The sequence below is a fragment of the Linepithema humile genome, chromosome 6 (assembly GCF_040581485.1).
Source record: "Linepithema humile isolate Giens D197 chromosome 6, Lhum_UNIL_v1.0, whole genome shotgun sequence".
Taxonomy (NCBI): domain Eukaryota; kingdom Metazoa; phylum Arthropoda; class Insecta; order Hymenoptera; family Formicidae; genus Linepithema; species Linepithema humile.
In genome coordinates, this window is record NC_090133.1 from 615,005 (window position 1) to 636,815 (window position 21,811).

The following is a 21,811-nucleotide window of genomic DNA, read 5'->3' on the forward strand; positions in this document are numbered from 1 at the left end:
AGGAAACCGCTTCTACTGCCATAAATCGCCACCGCTCGGCGTCCACCCTCTTTTTTAAGCTTTCTTTTTCTTGAACAAAGAGAATATTATCGCGTAAAGTAAAGTTACGTCGGGGATTCCAGAAGATGTTCATTCTACCATACGTAAGCTAATATATATGTTATGTAAAAAAAAGTTTAATCGAGAAAGAAAAATAAAATATTCTTTTTTCCCCAGAAGAAAAGATAAATTTTACGTGAAATCTTTTTCTCGGATAATCGAGTTATGACTTTCTTTTGCTTCTCGTCTACGACATGATCGAAGTAGTGATCTAATCGCACCGTAACTCAATTTAAAAGAGCGCTCCCTTATCGGTGGTTTCCCGACAATGGAAACGTGAGACGAGGTTCGGTCACGGGATCGGTAATACGGTGCACGCCATCGTACAAGTTAATGGGGTCGGTGGTCAACGGCGACGTGAAGTGAGAAGGACGATGGTCCTTCTCTCCACCGGTTACACCGCAAAGGAAAAGGGAGTACACTGCCGCTACTAACACGACGCAACCTAACCTGGATCACTGTGTGACTTGTCGCTTGTGTAAACGACCGTAAGAGCGTGTAAGCCCTTTCGTAAGCAAGGATGACATCCTCGAGGAGTCGGCTTTGCCGGTCGGCTAATCCTTCGTCCTGTTAGTCCTATCGCGGTTAGTCCTATTTTATATAGCATATACCGTAAGCATCTAAATAAGATGTCTATTAACTGTTACGATAAGTAAAACAGCCCGTTCGGGAAACTAACCCTGGACATTAAATATGCGCAAAAAATGGATTATTATATTGCGTGATAAAGTGCAACAGAAAAAGTGCAAATATCAGCTGACTCTTAAAAATACGAGTTCCTACTTTCTAACTGATAAGCGTATGAATTGAATGCGTATGAAAATTTCCTTTGATTTCGCGAAGAACATGCAGAAAGCGAGAAATCGTGAGGCCGCTTCTCCTGCGATCGATCGATCTACGAATTTCCCGAGGAACCGCTCGGTCGGGTCTTTTATTTGCCGGATATGCGAAGTCGTGGAATTGCGTGATTCTCTAACGACTCCGTCTGATTCGATCTGGAATCGGGAATAGGGGATGCAAAAGCGCGCGGGGGATGAAGAAACAGTGCGACGGTGACGTTTCCTGCAAAATTCATTTCCCGTCTTTCGGGATATTGAGGGGCCGGATGAAGGCAAAGACAAACTGACGACGGAGTGCGGAAAAAGATTAAATAATTATGAACGGGAGACGTTTATCGAATTTCATCGAAGCACCCTTCATCCCTTTTGATTACGGCACGAATATCGTCATACGGATTTGAAGAAATCGCAAAGATTTTTCTTACAGTTTTAACATACGGATATTATTAAATCATTAAAAAATAATATTAAAAAAGAAATCACTATCGACATTACAAAATAGAACTTTTGAAATATTCCTACTTTCAATTATTCACCCGCCAAGTTCATTTATTTCAAAACGCTTTATTCTAAAACCCCATTATCGCTGCTCTCTATACAACGACGCGGAAATGATTAATGGTTTTTAAGCAAATGACAAAAGTGAAATTGTAATCAAAATCGCTTTGCCGACGCGAGGTTGCCACCTCGTTTCCGGCATAGATTTCTTTGTTTGGTTGCCCTTGCCCTTAACCAGGCGTGCTCTCAGCCCCCCTCTACTAAGAGAAAAACCACGAGTGTCCCCTCTCTCTTCAGAAGGAGGCATGCTCCCTTTTGCCGTTAAGAGGATGCCGCAGACCTGCAACGTGCAACATCTTGCGCCGTCGCTTCGAGTGCATTTCGAGAGGCGCACTCGAGCCTCGCTGGCGTGCACTTTGCGATGCACTTCGAGCGGAAGCAACGCCAGCCTCCAGCCACGATCACGTAATTTCGCCGAGAACCGAAGAGCTCGATGGCTTTTCAGAAAGAAAAGAGGGGAAACGCACGCCCCTGTCTAGCGGCGACGTCTCTTGCGAGCTTCCCCGGGAATGATTCTTCATTAATTTGACGTAGCGACAAAACGTCTTGAATATTTATAATTTACCGCTGCGGTTCTAAAGCAAAGTGCAGCCGCCGAAGAGATTGCGCTGCGATATTTCTCGTGGTGTTTTTTCAATAGATACATTATATCGATCTTCGGCTCTGATTTGAAAAATAAAAAAATTGAAATAAATTAATATAGAAAAAAACAATTGATTGTACGCACCGTTAATTACAATTACATCAATAGTACTCTGCTTTTTTACATTTTTTCTCATGTTCTTGCTTTCATGACGCTAAAAAAAGGCATATCGGCTTTCACTCATCGCTCCTCCTATCTCTCGATGTTCGCTCGTTTGATCGCATTTTGAAATCCCGGATTTTCGAGATCGCTACCATTGTAATCGCGCGAGCGAACGCGAGTACGGGGATGCGTTTCGGTGGTCGGAAAAAATTCAAATCTATCTTTCTCTATCGTCGTTTTGCCGAGCAATAGTATTTGCGCACGCTCGCATGTAAATTCATACGCCAAATGTAAAAGTTGCAAATAAAAATTTAAATATAAAGGATTAAAAATTTATATTAGAGAGTTGTAAAAAGTAATAAGATTTAAAATTACAAGTTAAAAATCAAAAGTCAATAATTGAAAATAGTCAGCTGATAGTCGAGAGTTGAGAACTTTCGACGAGTCGCATTTTGACTTGATAATTGAGACATGCTCGACAATTGGCTTGCACGAACTTTCACACAGAAATAAAATTTCATTTATATTTCTGCAACACACACACACACACACACACACAATAGACGCGCTCGCAAAACTGCATCCACCGCGTACGTAATAATTTCGCGCGAGTCCCTTCGCAGCGGTGGCAATTAAGCCACTACTCCATTCGCGATTCTCCATTAGCGGCAGTCTGCGGTTCCCGCACCTGCGGGGGCCACACGGCACACGTTGCGTTGCATTCGTCGGTACTGAGCACATAACGCAACGCCGCCACCGTCGTGTAATAACGCAACACGCTGCCTTACGTACACTTGCACGTAACGCGCGCTGCATTCGCACGAATTGCATTCCGCTCGCTCGCCGACCTTCAATTGCATAACCAAATGTATCTGTTCGTTCGGGTTGTGTTTCGCGATTGACAGCCTACGCCTGACTAGATTATCGCCTCGATTCCACGTGCGCGTGTTACGTAACGAATAGGCCCACAGTGACATCACCTTTGGAATTTGTCGCTCTGATGCACTGTGACGATTCTTGTAAAATTAATTAACTCGTAATTAATTAAGACAGCTTGCGCATGCCGATGGTTTATTCTCATTTCTCTTGTTGATTGAACAAAATTTTTTGCATTTTTTTAATGCATAAGAACATTTTTTTATATCTCTCTTTCCTGCCATATAAAAAAATATACGTAATTCTCAAAAAATTCGATAAATTTCAAAAGGAATAATACTCTGAATGTACGTGCGAATTTTTCGTTCGATATAGCGCGATCCCTCGGTCGCTCGACGTCGTTATTGCGGCGATTAAATTGTGTACTCGAGGAGCCCCGAGCTTCTTCGCGATCCCCCTCTTCCTCTCCGAGACACGGAGGCAGATGCCTCTCGCATGTGGAACGACATGGAATGCGTGTCCGCGACGGTCTGCAAATTGATGGCAATTGTTCCCCGCAAACGTCGCGCTCAGAATACCAATCGTCGACGTTGGCCTCAGCTAGCTAAATTGCACGCTAAACCTTCCCCGAGACTACATGGCACACAAATAAGAGGCCGTTATTGCGTAACACTCTCGCGGAGAACGAGCGAGTTCGCTAGGAAGATATCCATTAATGCAAACATGCCTTACTGACAGCAACTGGCTGGCACAACCTATCTGTCTTTACTACAACGCTTCTCTGTCAATATCGATCACGGAGTGTCAATTGTTCTTGGTTAAAGTTAGAAAACAGCAGTGTCTCGAACATCAAGTTTGAACGTAATTAAAACAATTTAAAAAAAGTTTGAGTTGAATATAATATGATGTATATGACAATTGCAATGATAATTATAAATGTATGATGATGAAAAATTAAAAAAATATATACTTAATTTGTATCAAAAATAAAATTTGTAGGGCGTTAGACACGAATAATATAATTTATCGCTTGTGAGCTCCAATATAGATTTTCATTGAAAACACCTGCTGCTTTCGAGAATGATATTGACAAGATTAGATTAACTAAAGTGAGAATGACATTGATAGATGACACTGTTCTATCATAGGAATCAACGGAATTGTCGAAGCTGGAAAGTATTTATGCTATCGTAGGAATGCCTTTGAGAATTCGACGCGACATTGCAACGTGTATTCGTCGTCGAGTGCATCATACGACATCCATGAAGTGACATGACGCATTTCATTACACATGCGACTGGTTGTAACAAAGGCGGTCATGGCCGTTGCATAAGATTCATATGAAAAAAAGCAAAAGCCCTGTTTGGACAAAGCGCAAAGTTCGCGAGCAGTGCATAGAAGTGTATAGTGGCAAGAATGTGAGGAAGTTTTTATTGCGGCGCGAGACAAAATCCTCACCAAAGAACTTGAGAAAAGCACAAAGTACAGCAAGATAGATGAATGATATTAGAAATAATTAGAACAGAAGTTACACAGTGCCTCAGAAAAGTAAAATAAAATTTAGAATTTCGTTGAAATTGTAAGTAAAAGTAATTGTAAAAGTAAAGAAACAATATTATTACGATAATTGGAAAATAAATTAGAATTAATTAATTTAGAAACTTATCAAAGACATTATAATATTAAAAATGTAATGTTTGAAAAATTCTTAAAAAAATCATACACCATCACATTCAGCTGCGTACAGTGTACTTGAAGGCTAAAAGCGGACGAGTAGATCTGATAGATGCGGGCAAGAGAGGTCCGTTCCTCTTACAAACTGAGCTTTTCTGGAATCTCAGCGTTTAAAATAAAACAAGTGCATATTTAGAGACGGAGAAACAGTAAAATAATATTGTACAAATGTAAAATATTATTGGCAACGTATTGTAGAAAAATATAAAGTGCAGAAAATATTAAAATATAATATATCAAATAAAATTTCTAGAGAGGTTTTTTATACGCAACAATATCGCGTTCGATTTCTGATCGTCGTAGATTCCCAAGTGATAAACGAACAAACGATGTTGAAACAAAGACACGAACAGTCCGACATCAGAGTGAAAAGATGCACCGCAAGCAGATGCCCGAGTCGAGGAGAGACGCAGACGTCTTGTCGGAGCCTATGCCACTTGACTCTACTTGGCGTATCTCTCTTTTTGTCTCTTTTCCTCTGATCTTTCCTTCTTTCTCTTTCTCCACGACTCTTCTCGTCCCATTTCCATCGCGACCCTCTAATTCCGTCGTCAAATGCAGCCGCCGTTCTCTCAGGCGCATCTTTGTGCGGCGGATAAATGCCCGCCACTGTGCTGCGTTTTCTCCTTGGAAACCTCATATCGCTTTCCTACGAAGCTACGAATTTCCGTTGCGTATTTAGCGTTAATCTTCCGCAGTCGCATCTGTTCGCGTCTCGTGAATTCTCCTTTTATATTCAAATTTCACAAAAGCTTTGATGAAATTATTAATCATCCTTATTATTAGAAAAACATTAGCTTAAGAAATAAGTGTAAATAATATTCAATAAAATATACACAACGCTTTATAAAATTCTTTCAAGATTGATGATGATCGAGCTGTTCATCTTTTTAAAAAAATAATGTATAATTACCGCTGAAGCTTAAAAGCACGAAGTGTAAAGTTTGCTACAAGATATAACGGCGTATAATTATTATTAAAGTTTGAAGGCAAGCAAAAGCAAAAAATTTATACGAAACATCAAATTTCAAGACATTCGATTACCTTCGATCAATCCTTAAGCGCATGTAAGTTTTATTTTCTTTTATTTTCAGATTTTATTCAATCTATGCAATTTTCGAATTCTTTCGAATCCGCAGTGTCAAAATAAAACAGCGTAATTTATACATTTAATTATAAAAGACAAATTGCCGAAAAAAACCTCAAAATAATTGGAAAGCACACGTCGTTTCGTCATCCTTGTCCTCGTTTTCATACGTAGTTCTTCTAATTTCGCCGATCAAGCGTCTGCACTTAAACACGTGTAGTACTTATTCGACTCTCGTGTATTCCGAGGATAAGGATTATATTGCGATAGAGTTTCTCGTTTGCTCGAAAAAATTCCAACTCGCATATTTCATTTTCTAAACTTTGCGCTAAAGTCAATACATATTTGTTCGCTGCCTTGCATCTTCCAAAAGTAAAGTTTAGAATTCAATTGCCAATATTTTTGCTATCTGATCGCTGGTCTCGTGACTTTTTTTTTTTTCACCTTTTTTAACAAAATTATCGTGAAGATAATTAGATTTGGAGGATTTTGATCATGCTGACAAGTCATGACGCGACTGATCGCGTAAGTTACTGTCAGTCGTCGTTGAGCTCGTTGTCGCGATCGATCGGCCTCGAACCTTCGACTCTGATCAGCAGCCGGTCGACTGGACGGACGTTTCTGCCAATTTATGCGAGCATGTGATTCCCATGATTTCTCGGGTCACGATACGATCAATCGTGAAATACTGACGATAGACGAGAATGTCTCGTTTCGAGAGATGTCCCCACAGTTGGCATGTCAACGACATTCAATCGATCTTCAAGCGATGCACAAACAGTATTTGCTTGCGATTGATGAAAACGTTATTTGATGTCTGCAAGATTGGTTATTAAAAATCGTTTCTGCGCAGAAAATTTCATCGACTATTTCATAACGATCGTTTCCATCGTATTCATAAACTAATGGTCGTTTTATTCATTATTCAGAATAATTTGCTTGCTATTATTACCTGAGTTATTATTCAAAATAAATTGTTATCACTGTTATCTCTGTAATAAATTGTGTCAAATATAAAAGAAAATTAACGAGGCAAATTATCAATCTGTTAAGAAACAAGGCTAATTACTTGGCGCGAACGACATCGCTGCATTGTAGCTATCGTTTATCATCGTTCGCGGCGCGCAAGTAGAATCGTTTCTACGTTCAGACAGCTGCAGAGAACATCTGTGATTAATGCAAACGCATAAATGGGATAAGTATAAGAAGAATCATAAAAAAAATATTTCGGTCGCAGGACTGAAATTTAGATAAAATTCGATACCGACCATCCATCGCTGCAAAATATTTGCGTCTCGACTACGTCTAAAAAGAGAATGATCTTATCTCGGACTGAGATGAATATTCATCGGGCGATCGCAATTAACCTTTCGAGGAGAGACGAGAGCTTTTAGATGGGACGATATATTTTTGCTGGCTCGCCGAATGAACGTCATAACCGAGACGCTCGATTCTTTGCGCGGTTTATATAATATAATAAGATAAAAAGCAGAACTCCGCTGCAGTGCCAAGTTAATTACATTTGTTTTTACTTTTTCCTCTGTTTATAATGTCACAGGTCATTATAAATGTCCAATAATTTGTACATACAAAATTCATATTTATAATGCAAATTGAAACATAAAAATTTTTCCAATTTATGTCAGTGAATAATACGATCCAAAGGATCAATATTGAAAAAGCGATACCTGTACGCGCCGGAAGTCTATATCAAATTCCGTGAAAATAGCCGAGGGATAGCGGCGATACCTTTCCACTCGTACCACACGTTCCACTCGTGTCTTCAGACGTCTATTCGGTCTTTTTTTACTTTTGTACACACACACATGCGCGCGCGCACACACACACACGTCTCATCGCGTTGGAACGTGACATGTCGCTCTGTCTCGATGCTCTTCAGCGACTCGCAGCGCCGTGACCTGGCCGCAATTTAAATACGAAAGAAATATTTCAATATTGAACCTTTTTCTGCGGCGCCGGAATTAATCAGCCAGGCGGCTAACGAGAGTCGAGACGAGAGCGATTGATAAGCGACTGTCTATTGAGCAAACGAGAGACGCACCCCTCCCCATCGAGCAGACGTGACGCCCGGGAAAATTTCACGCCCTATCCTATACGTGACCCCTCAATCCCGCGATCTTATCTCCGCCGGCAATTTGAATGACATAAGAGCACCCTCCGGGCTCGACGACAAATATTTTACGGCCAGACGAATCTAATTTTCTGACAACATCGAAACCTAGTTTGAATACTCTCCGGAATATATTCATCTATAATAAGTAAATAAATAATAATTACGATAATAATAGAGTATATACATTTTATCTCATATACTGCACGCATAATATTCTTCTTATGTGATGAATAATTATAATAAAAAGTTACGCGTCGGAGATGAATGATTGACACAGTCCTCTAACTTCGGATGATGGACCTGCTTATCTTCGTCATCCGTCCTCGTCCTCGTCGTCTTGTTGATAGCCGACGGGCGCGACGACCTCGTTCGCTCACTCAAAAAGGTTGTGATGACCACTAGGGCCTGATAGGTAGGCAAGCATCACACCCAGGTTGAGTGAGTGTGCGCGATCGCCATTGCGTCGATGCTCTCCCGCAGATCTTCGTCACGTAACGCTCCTCTCTCCGCAGACTCTTATTTTCTCATCTTGTCGTTGTGGCGCATGACGAGAATATTGTCGCGCGCTTCTCTTCTGGCTGCGGTATTATCCCGACGGCGGTTTTCGATATCGCAAAGAGGAAAAGCAACGTCGTTGCAATATCGCGTTAATCTGCGATAATTGAGACACTTTGAATTACGAGCGAGACGAGTTGCACAACTTTCGCGATAAATTCCAGTGATTTTTAAAAGAGAGAAAAAATATTAAACCTCTTTCTTAATAATTTGCAATAAATATATTTCTCGTTTACGCCATTTATTAGCGTTATTTCCTGTCATTTATTTCAGCAAAATCCTGAAGTACAGTGCAAAGTAAGATAAATTGAAAGTGAGACTACGCTTTGTCTCTGCAAGTAGTCGCGCATTTGGGACATCGATTAAAAGGATTAAAGTGCTAAATCCTTGCGGCGTAGAATCATAATCGGGCATTTTTAGAAGAAATGCGCTAAAAGCGCGTTTTATGCAAATCCTCTCAAATTCGCCGTACGAGCGGCGTTTTCCGGAATATGTGGGTTACCTGAAAGCCACGGTAAGTTTCAAGCTACGCCGGCTTGCGCCTGATAACTAGACAGATCGTGGAAGTCCTTTTCGGATAAGAAAATGGTGTCCTGAGGAAGACGGTCCAAGGAAGATGTGAATAATACCGCTCTCAATTGAACATGGTTCTCAATCTGCTTACAGGTAGAAAACGTGACTCTCTAGATTGTTATCGTAAATTGAAAAAATATTATCTTTAGAAGATTCTACCTCTCGTCAAACTTCAAAGACAGTGCCTTGGCTTTTCGAAATTCTTTCTTAAAATAAAATTTTCAGGATATATTGAGAAAATAATATCATGTGTACGCTAAAGTTAATTGTTAAATCAAGATAAAAAACTAATGTTTCATTCATCTTCTAATAATTTTTTAAAATTTTTATTTGAAATATTAAAAAAATTTTTTTTTCTTTTTGTTAAATGCAATTGTGGCTCAAAATCAACTAAGAAAGGGACATTTCGAGACGAAAGAGATTGAACGTCTCACAGCCAATAACGGATGAAACTACGAAGACAATGATGGGAAGACGCGAGGATTATAGAAAGAGGGAAAGAGAGAACTTCATAGGATTTACGGATGAAAGAGATTGATCGGCTTTGCGTGTTCTTTTCCTCGATAATTAGTTACTGAATTTGGATATTCTTGGGATTGCGGAAAATTGACTCGAACTTTGCGCTGGCGCTCGCTGATAATTTTCTCATAATCAATTGGAGGAGAATGTGTATGAGAAAATAAGTGTAAAATTTGGATCTTGTGCAATCAGTCATCGAAATTTATTGATGAAATATCGATAAATCAAATCCCTAATTACCTAATTTTTCAAATTTAGTACGATAATTTTTTAATTATTTTTCTCATATTGCAAAATTTATAGCAAATTTTGAAAAAATGTACGTAGCGTAAAATTTACTTTAAGAGGTAAAGTTTCACGATCTCATAAAATTGACTTCAACTTGAAGAGAAAGTTACTTCGTATATATAGAGTGGCCTGTCTGTTTTTAAAGTCGATTAGGAGAATTTGCGCAGAACCAACGAGAAGAGCGAGCATCAACCGTAAAGAAGCGCATAATAATGCACTGGAGATCTGGTAAAAGAGGTCGATCCATATTTGCTCGCGTCTTGGCGCCCTTTAGATATGCTAATTTAAACACAACGATAGTCGGGAATCGCGCGGCGACAAGGACTGGCGCGATAACGTCGCGTCGTACAAAATAGCGTCGTTGCTAAGTCGCCAAGTCACAAAAGGTTGCACGAGAGAGGCGAGCTGCGGTCAAATAGGCGAGATTATGCGTACAAAGGAATACCTAATAGTCGGATATTTTCGCGGCTTTTGTCACCGACGCGAATTCGTGATATTCGTCGTCGCCGGCCGCGCGTTTTCTCTTCGTCATTGCCGCCGTCAACTGGAGACACGCCTCCTCGTTATTCTCGGTGGATCGTTAATTGGATGAGGCTGAAATGCCACGAGTACCATCCGCGAATCCGTGACATTCGCGCGAAAATACAGGGTGTCGCGGAAAGTAAGCACGTAGCTCATTACTCGTTGCGAGACTCGGGATGAGATCCACGAATCTAGGGAATAGAAGTTGACACTTGTCTTCTAAATTATAATGTTTCAGTGTCGAAATTTAAATTTTGTTGAAATATACTACATCCAATTAAAAGAACAATTGTTTTATTTTTTATTTGCAGTTCAAAATTTAATTCGCAAAAGTGTTCAATTTTAATCGCATAGTGGTGGAAAATTATCATGCCTTGATATATTGATATTGCAAAATTAAAAAGTTGCATTAATAAGCAGTTAATTACAAAACATAAAGAACAGTTAATTAACAATCAAAGTTTTAAAAACTAGTTTACATTTTTTCCTTTGTTCCCGAGTCTTTCTTAACAATTCAAAATCAATTTACAGTAGAAATATAGCGCTCGCAAAATTCAGGGTTAAAAAATTCGATAGAGAATTCACATTCTCAGCTAATGTTACGAGCATCAAAGCTCATCAGCGAGAAGCCCGTGTAATCACAAAAGCCCTTCAAGTTCCCCGGCGAAGTGTCGGTTTTCGTATCGCCGTCCCTACAATATTACTTCGGACTCTGGTTCCTTTGCTTCAGGTGTTTTTCAAATGCGAAAAGGTTTCGCGCCCTTCGACCGAAAATGCTTTTTGCCGACGAGACGAAACGTGACACCGTGTATCTAGTAAATCGTACACAACAAAAGAATATGTTTTCTCACCGCTAATGTTGAGCCCTCGCGCGAAGATCTGCGAATTTTCGCGCGTATCCAACTAGAGGAAAAGGAGACGGAAATTTTATGCTTCGCATACCTTCGTGTGCGCGTTTGCGTTCGCGTTTGCGTTTGCATGCATTATGCATGCGACAAAATTGAATAACGTCGCGTTAGAATGTCGCGTTTTGACATTATAATATCGCGTTTATGTGTCATTATGCTCGTGCCGCCGGCGTGATTTACAGACTATCGCGCGCGCTCTCGCCTCGCTTCTACGCTAAATACGTTTGTTTGCGGCTGGCACCCGTTCGTAAAAGCAGCATAAAAGTTAAAAATTAAAAAATTTCGTCTTTTCCGTTCTTTTAATACACTAAACTGACTACAATATCTGATGCACATAAAAATTATAGGAAAACAATATTTTTGTATTGCTTAGAGTGTATATATCATGCATAAATAAATATAGTCAATATAAAAGCAAGCACGGAGCTTACTACGTACATTCAACATATATTTTACAAAATATTAATTATAAAATAATTTTTACTATTAAAATAAAGAAATATATGAGTCGTTTGCACATCGTTGGCACGATCAATTTTTATTAAACAAATAAAAATGTAAATATAACCGTTGATTTTCTCATTCATTGTTTTTCTGAAATATCAGTTATCAAATTATTCCTATTATTTTCGTAAAAATATGACTTATATTTGCATTTAAATATATACAATAAATAGTTATTAATTCAATATATTTATAAAAAAAATATCGTTTATAAAATTATTCATATTCTTTGCATAAAAAAGAAGAAAAGAAGAATGAACGGCTGGCTTATGACACATGAGAGAGAATGCCTCGGAAGTCCCGTAATTGCAACGGTCGAATAAATCGCGGCAAAAACGTTGCAATGTTTCAACGTAATTCATACGATGAAAAAAAAATTAAAGCAATGGTTACAGCAGTTGCATATATCATATCGCCTACTATTATTCATTGTCGAGAGCGTCGCATCAACGCGACAAAAAATTGCATCTTGCTGAGCATGCAAAAAATCATCGAATCATCAAGAATTTCTTCATAAATTATCGCAATACTTTTAGATAATTTTACAAGATTTTACAAAATAAATTCTTCATTTTTCGTATAGTTAAAATAATCAAAGTTAACAGCAATCAACTGCTGTAATTTTGTATATCAAACGATTTTTTAGTTATCTAAATTTACTGAATAACTGAGTTCATCCAAAAATCGACGAGAGAACTCTTATATTTTTTCGACTTCACGCATTTTAGGGATACTCGCGCATCTGAAAGAATTCACAGATTTTTAAGCAAGGTGATAATCGCCGACGATATTTAACGGCCGACAATCAAAAATCGTACAAAGAGAGAATAGCGGTGTTAATCAGATGAAAGACGATCGGCGTCGACGTAGAAGAATTTAATGACTGCCGCGGCAGTCTCGTAATTAACGTAATGCTCGCTAAAGGGAGCACCAACAATTCTTGGGACCCTATTGTGACGTATCGCTATGTACGTGAAATCAAGACAAGAAAGAAAACGAGAGAGAGAGAGAGAGAGAGAGAGAGAGAAAAGGAGAAAGAGAGAGAGATTGTCGCCTCAAAAGAAAGCAAACAGACAAAAGAATCGAAAAAAATCTTTAAAATAAAAAGCAAACGCCATTTCCTTTCTTTAAAACGCGCATTATAATTTTCTTGCGTGGAAATAATTTCTTTGAAAAAATAAATTTTGTTTTCTTTTCATTATAAAATCCAATATTATTATAAATAATTATCCAATATTATTATAAAGAAATATTTCTGTATAAATAAATAATTTCATCATAAAATATTAGATATGTCACTATCTCTTCCACAATTTTTCCATTTGAAGCGAAAAAGCTTTTAGGGAAAATGTGTTAATGTGTAATCAAATGTATAAATGTGTATTTTATTAATGACCGGAGGTATATATATATATATTCATTGTAAACGAATAACGCGATTCAGCTTTTTGATCATCGAGCAATTTTTCGCTGGCCGTTACAAATTAATTACATAACAAATTCATAGGGGGTGACCCACAATTTCGAGGCACAGATATCATCGTCGTAATATTGCAGTACGCGTCGAAATCGCGGCGCCACGGCGGAAAACCGGCCACGTAATCCAAGCTTAATGTTCATGCACAATGCGCGAGCGAATCGCTTATAAGCCTCCGCGAAAGCTCTTTGTCAAGTAGGTAACGTGTATTACGTTTCGCGTACTGGCTGCAGATGGCTGCTTGGCACGTTATTGTAACCGGAAATTGTCTCTCTCTGAAATTATGCTCGCCCGGACGATTTTGCGGAAACATAAATCCCGTTAAAAAAAGAAAGAAAAAAAGAAGAGTGAGAAAAAGCGCGCAATAAAGATTATGATTCGTTTTACAACACGCATTAGGTAAAGACGATAAAATGTGCAATTCGCATAAAACTCGAACACGTCAAATATATTTTGTTCTTACGCGCGCTTCACGTTTATTGTTATAATCCGGAAAATAAAATTGTTGGCGATATGCGTTATTGATTTATTATTTCAAAATGTACACAAGTCAAACAATGGAAACAGAGATTTATATTAATTGCATGAAAACACATATGTATTACGCTCGATATAATCGTATCAAATGTTTGCAATGTTATTAATATTTCATTAATTTTTAAAGAAGCTCCAGCGCGCTTTACTTCAATTTTCGCAATAGAAAAGACATTAATTATTGCAGTACCAAATGCAAATGAATAATCAACGATAATTAAAGGACGTTATAATGGCCATAAATCGAATAAACTGCCGCATCACTCGGGGCAATTTATTTACACCAGTTGGTAATTTTTTTTTTGCTATCGCGTCGCGGACGAGTAAACTTCGTAAGGAGATTCGAGTCGTAAACGAATTAAGAGCGACGAGATAAGGTCAGAGTCCACCCGCACAGGATGCTTCAAAAACGATAACGCCGGCGAAAACGGACGCGATGCCGCCGGCCTCGCGATAATTTATCACGTTACCCATCCATTTTCATTAAATTCAACTGAATCTTCTCATTCCACCTAAATTCATCATTAAATTTTCCTCATTTCTCGAAGTTAAGCGAGTCATTTGTCTCTCAACCTTCGACATCAGATGCACGTTGAAATTGTGTTTGATGCAATCGATAGCGTGCAATGAAGTTTAGAGAATGTACAGCATGTACCATTTTGAAATTGCGGCAAACAATGGCAAATGTTAGTTACACAAACTATAACTCTCAAAACAATATCATCTGTTTGTTAAACTCCATCACGAGTTAGCAAATAAATAAAATATTAGCAATATTGGCTATCTGGACACTCACATTCGGTGAATAAAATATACGTCGCAATCGGATAAAAAGTTTTGCAAGGTAATCAGTTATATTAAATTTAATGCACTCGTATATCGTAATATACTTCAATGAAAACTACAAGCATGGGCGGATTGATAGACTATACCGAAGCAGTCAATGCGTTATCGGTGAAAAGTGGTCAAAGGTTAAGCTATTGTCACTTGGAGAAACTTTTTCTCGGCTTATCTGTCGACAAAAAGAGAAAAAGAGAGAGAGGAAGATAAGAGAGAACTACGAGTTGACTATTTTATACCTCTCGATATTGTTTCATGACTACGAGCGCTCCGCTACGAGTGACCGTAGTTTGCTGCACTCGGCATACGACACAATGGCAAATTTCGAGAAAATTGTGTGATAATTTTCTTTTTCTTTTATTTCTTTTGCAGTATAAAGGCACGTATATCCGTTGACTAAAAAATGCCGAAAAATATTACCGTCTCTATCGAAGTATTTAATATTTTAGCGGGATTTTACGCCACGCATCCGGCTGTAATTTTTAACAACAATAAAATTTCATATCTTATCGTAGAACTCGAACTGTTGCATTGTGTTCCACCATATCGTGTTGTACAAATAAAAGATATTTTGTACATTTTATAAAAGAAATTATTTTGGACATAATTGATATTAATTATCAAAAATTGCATAAAATAATACGATAGAAGAAAAATTGTATATAATTATTCTACAATCGATCTTGTATGTAACTCAACATTTCCTCTTTTTATATTGTCAATGATTAATATGTATCAGTGTCGATCAATAATCGTAGTAAGCTTCATAGAAAGATATGTACCAGCGTTTGCGATAAAACGCTTCTCCCAGAGAAAAGTTTTATTTGCAATGCGTAGAAGAAAGTTTAAAAGCGATTTACAAAAGCGATCGTCATCAATAATTCTACGGTGAGAAACGCGGAGTTTGTAACGTCGGAACATCTTTATCAAGAAAAACTTTCGAGCTGCCTTTCGTTCGTTTCTTTCTGACAAACTCGTAGCAAAAGTGCGCTGTGTGTGTTTGAACGAGTAATATCTTTATTTATCCCGTATGAGAAAATGTTATTGCAACGAAGAATTCGATATATTGAGTTTCTTTCAGTCTTCTTGAGTTCAGTTTCTTAAAATCTTTTTAAATTCGACTTTTTCTAACATCAAAATTATATACGCTTATATACGCGCGAGAAATTGCGTTATTTTTACAAATAAAAATTTTTAAAAGAATCAAGTAAAAAATTTATTTATATTTTAACACGTGTTATTTTATTGAAATAGCCTAATAATTCAATCAAAGCGGCAAAATTCGCTCAAAGGTAAATTTCCAAACATAAATGGACTCGCACGAGCTTTTTCACCATGACAAAAACGCTATTACACACCGACACACGTAACACGTATCACTATTCGACATACATAATTGAATCAAGAGTCTCACAAAGAGCGGCAGCGGTACGAAACTTAATGGACGAACGGTTCTCGCTTTAAGCTTTGAAAGCTCGAAAGCGTGTAAAGGCGATGCCCAAATTGATGGGTACACGAGCTACGACGACGTCGTTGTCGTCGAAAGCGGATTCACGCGCCACCAGAGTGGCGGGAGAGAAGCTCGAAGGGTGCAATAAGGCTGCAGGATGAGAGTAGGCGGCGGTAGCCGCAGTAGCCACGTGTCTCGAAGGCGCGCAATAACCGACGACTAAATTAAATAGAAAGCCCTTGGTGGCGGACGATCCTTCGCGCGCACTTTCCCGTAGGCTTTCAAGTAATTAGGTCGTCCGCCCACAAGGAGACACCTCTCTCTGAAGTATTATGTCGCGATAGTTCGCACAGTGTGTGCGATAAGGTTGCGTCATTAGCTGAACGAGACGGGGTTTCGGAGGAATTCGGGTGTCTCACGTTGAAGGAGTTCGAGAAAACGAATGGACACCTTGGAGTTTGCAGACTGTTAATTAAAGTTCTCTCAGTTTGCTCTGATTATATTTATTTTAAAAATTACGATTAAAAAATAGTAGCGATTGATTAAAACCATGTTGATAAAAATAAATAATTTGTAAAACAAAAACTCAAAGTGAATGATAACGAGAAAAAGTTGTAAATTCAAGATTCGAAGTAATTCATAGCGGATTATTATATTAATACAGAATAATTGTCAAATTAAGATTCAATTGTTTACAAATAAATTTATATTTAAAATAAATTTCACAAAATGATAGCTGTATTCCGCTCTCGCTTTGTATCTCTCAAACATTCCAATCACGTCGATCATTAATATCGCATTGATCAATATTAGATATCATACGTAGAAACTTCAACCGCAAATTACCGTTTGCTGAACGCATCCGATGAAATCCTCGGAAACGGAGGTGGAGAACGGTAAATCCCGGAGCATTCCTCATCCCTCATCCCTTACGAGCGACGGCGCTTTGAGAGCGTCGCTTAACGTCTTCTCATCTCGCTTTTTGCGTCTTGCGCGGACCCACGGCATTCCGCACGAATTGTCATCCCGCCGCCGCCACTAAGATAATGACTGCATAATGACGCTGATTTTCGTTGCGGTCTCTATTCGTGTGACGAGCGGTATTTAACAACGAGCGATCATTTGCTTGTTAATTGCTACTAACCTCGCGAAGAGGAATGCGCCGGAACGCACCTGCATCCTTTTGCACGTTCAGGAAGGTGCAGAAAAAATTCCAAACATTACACAATCCCCATAGGAATACATTAAAAAACCGCGCAATTTTACTGTATTTTTATACTTTTGTATTGTATAATTTTGTAAATTTACGATTTTGTCTTCCGTTTTTAACAAATTTTTTTTAACTGTCTCATGTAGACTAATTTATTAATTTCTTTAAAGAAAAAATTAAAAATTTAACACTAACATCCTGCGACGGCTCGTAAGCTCCATTATTATATTTCTTAAATTTTTTTAGACTAATAAAAAGATAGAAGATAAATAGAAGAAAGAAAATTCAAAAGAAATAAACCACGCGTTAATCTTCTAAAATGTCCGGAATAAATTTCTAAAATAAGTTACACTATTTAAATTAAATTTTTAACTCGAAAATCATTAAATGTCCCACATTTTTCTCAAGAAATTCTCAGGAAATTTTTCTCGATATCAAATTTCATAGAGACACATTGAAACCATCCATCAATCTAGTACATTAAATAACAAGAGGCCCTTTCCCGAAACGTTAACACGGATCGCGCGATAACGATGCTTCATGGAGTGAGCGAACGTGCCGCGAAATGGAAACCAGCCGTGCGTCATTTCCGATTCTGGCAATTGCCTTAATAAAACAATTAGCTGCTTTGCGTTAAAATGCGGACGCGCGTATCGCATTAACGTTCACGCTCACATTTTATTCAAAAAAAAAAAAAAAAAGAGAGAAAAGCCTGAAAAACCCACTAGCGAGGCAGAGAGTTTTTCAAGTTTACCCGAGTCATTTAAACTAGCGAGCAACCAGCAATAATAAAATACGTAAAACATGTAAATATATAAAAATAAATATGAAAAAAATGTGAAAAAATTTCAATATTGCAGAAATTATAAATATGAATAAATCGTTAATAAAACATTGAAATAAATTGGCGGAATTTTTCAAAATATGTAAATTTTTATTACGGTTCTATTAACCTCAATAAAAAATTCCTTAATTTCTTTTACGAGAAACTTGAGTTAACTATTAAATCCATTATTAATGAAAGTTTAAACTCGTCATGTCTTGATGTCTAGATCGTCTCTAATATTAATGATGTAACACAATGTCATATTCTCACTGAAACTTGGGAAGCATGTGCCGCATTGTTACGTGATGCGATTATTGAGCTTAAAGGGTTAAACGATCTCGGGTGATGACAACTATTCGAAGTTCATTGTAGATTCTATTTGCCGACGATGCGCCGACGTGTAAAGATCTAAATATGGTGGAACGTTTCTAGACGATAGAAAAAGAAGATTGATGACAGTAGATAGAGTTCTGTTTTCGCGGATCGTATTAAGCGTTTATCCGAGTTCGTCCGGACACGTGAAAATTACCCGTCGCGTCATTTTTATGCGTCGGATAATTCTGACGTTCGCGTTGAAAATATTGACAGCACGCAATTAATTACGTAGTTTCCTGATTGATATCGAGGAATGAGAAAATTGTAGAATAAATTCAAAAAGCCTGTGTCAAATAAAATTCTAAAAAGTCGCGTTTCTTCAACAAATTATATTTTGGAAGAAATATATTGTAAAATAAAATCTTTGAGAATTTTTGAAAATCATAATAAAATAACAAAACAAAAGATAATTAGTGATAAATAATATCAAAATGCAATAAATCACTATTGCAATAAATAATAATGTAAAATGATTGGCAATAATTTAATACGGTATTAATGTCAAATTTATGATGTAATGTCTGTGTGTATGATATACGATGTAATAAACTATTATATGATATCAAGTTTGTTCAATAAAGTAATTATAACAGCTTCTAAACGATTAAAAGCAACGTAATTTACTTGCACGCCATGATTTTGTTCGTGCCGTCAATATTACAACCCTTATAATTCCATCTCGGAGCAATCGATTTTTAATTTGTTTGCGCCATCAGATAGCTATTATAATTCCACCTCTCATTTGCAACCGATTTTAATAATGGCATTATTAAAAGGGTTTTGCCTTACGCGGTAACACGATCGAAAAACCAGGCGACGATTTAATGAGCTTAAAGCGAGTAGACGTGATGAGAAACAAATTAACGAAGATTAAATGAGAACAATGGCGATTGTACACCATTGTGGTACCAACCATTCTTAAATTACTAATTTGCCCTGGAGAATAGCTCGCCCACAATATAAAGAAAATTTCAGTTTAAGTGTTAATTTTCTCAAACATAAACAAATGCACAAGATATTTAATTAAAAAAAAACAATTTTCTTCAAAAAATAATTAATTTCAAATCTAAAAAAAATTGTCATTGAAGCGTCTACAATTACGATTGCGAAATGCACCTTATATAATGCATCGAGAAATGCGAAATTATTCTCTCTGTCAAACGATACCAATACGAGTGCTTTGTGGGCACTTCACCTGCTTCGTTCGCCGACAGAGAATTGCAACTGATCCTGAAGCTGTACATTCCTTTGAGATGGAAACGAGTTTTTCTCACAGCAAAGCAAGAAAAAAATGCCGATGTTGAAAACGAGATTGAATGAGCCTGGATTGACGCCAAAATGTTGCGACGGCATGTCCGAGAGTTAAATATATGAGATCTTGGAAGAATCTTGTATAACGATGTTTTTCTCAAATATTAATCCTCTCAAGTTCTATCAAATTTTATATCACAATTTTACACTTGTATGAATCATGAAAAACATTTTTATTTTTTAAAATATCCTAAACGACAAAAAATTATCAATTTCTAAAAAAATTTTACTAAAATATTTCACATACTTAATATCTCAGCATTTTTAGATCTTTAACTGTATTATCGTCGGATAAATAATAGAAAGAATTGATAGCTATTTTAATTAAAATAATTTCAGTTAAAACGTCAAGTTTTCTTTGGAAACTCTATATATATCGGACTTTCCTATAATAGTTCAATTTTAACTTTATACAGTCAACATCTATTCTACGTGGATCTTCATAGTTTCACTGACTTATCCTAAAACAACATTTTGATCCTCGAAGTTAGTATCTTGCTGCACTCGAAATGGTAAACAGCTAGTAACAAAATACGGAATTTCTCTCTCTCTTTCTCTCTGACGACAGATGATTCTCAAGAATTCGCTCTCGATGCCACCTCTTTCGTTGCCTATCTGCTTTGTAGAATTACCTAGCTGAAGAGAGCCGCTCGCGTCAACGATATCCGAGCGCAAATACGAGTTTTAATGGAATTTCTACTTGTGAATCAGATTTCCGCGCTCACCGATAAAAATCTCTACAATCTATTCATTGAATTTCGGCGCGATCGAAACTTGCCGTAGCGTATAAAATGTTAATATAAAAAATGACACGCAACTGACGCATAAAACATTAAAAAGATCAAAATAAAATATGACTACTATACTCAGATATTATTTCAGACATTTTAATGTGATTTTTCTTTAAATATGATGTAAAATATATTAATGAAACCTAATTAACACTTCAATTAAGATTTAAAAATTTTCCAAAGATATCGTGATTGCAATTAAAAAAATGGAATACTTGAATTAATAAATCTTCATCAAATTTTCACGTTGGGCAAAGTTTTAAATCTTTCGATCGATCGCGAATCTATCTTCGCGAATTCCTTGGAATTTAATCGTACTCGCGGTATTCGTTATGCAAACCCCGCTAATTTACGCATCGATCGTAATTACTCCTCCCTCTGGAGAAGCGAGATATTACGGAGGCGTATTTGGCGGAGATAACCGCTATCTCCGCAAATACGCCCGCGTACAAACAGTTGTCGCGACGTTTGCATGCCAGAAAACTGCCGAATAGTACTCGTATTATTATTCCATTACATTATTAAATTGTCGCGAAAATTAATAGCGTACCAATTTCTTCAATTTAATAAAAATGAAAATATAACAATATAGTAAAATATTACGCAAACTAACACGGCGTTTTTTTATTAATAAAGCTTGCACCAAGATTAATTTCTCTTCCTGTTGCGAAATATGTCGCCGACAGGCATGACCGCCGTATATTGGGATTTATGTGTTCGTGATAGGACAATATATGCCGCGGTACTCTACGTACGGCCGGCAAACGAATGAACAAAGCCAAATGCAGCGATTGTAAATCCACAGCGTTAACGGCGCTTTAACTACGTTAGTATGCGCCAAACGTCGTCTTCTGCATTTCGATCGTAAAAGCAACCACTACGTTTACTTATAGTCGGAATAATTAAAGTCCTGAATTTGTGAGAATTTAACTGGCTAAAGAGAAATCTTTCGAGAGCAAGAAGAAAACTCGAGAATTTCTATCTAATTGGCATAGAGAAAATCTAAATGTACCTAATGGTCCATTATGTGTTATATGTTTTTATAATTTGGAGAAA

General features: G+C 37.4%; 1 protein-coding gene across 3 annotated transcripts in view; it reads right to left on the reverse strand.

Moving 5' to 3' along the window:
- Positions 1-21,811, reverse strand: part of LOC105673179 (Matrix metalloproteinase 2) — a 139,169-nt gene that overhangs the window by 42,403 nt on the left and 74,955 nt on the right. The gene's annotated exons all lie outside the window — the stretch shown is intronic.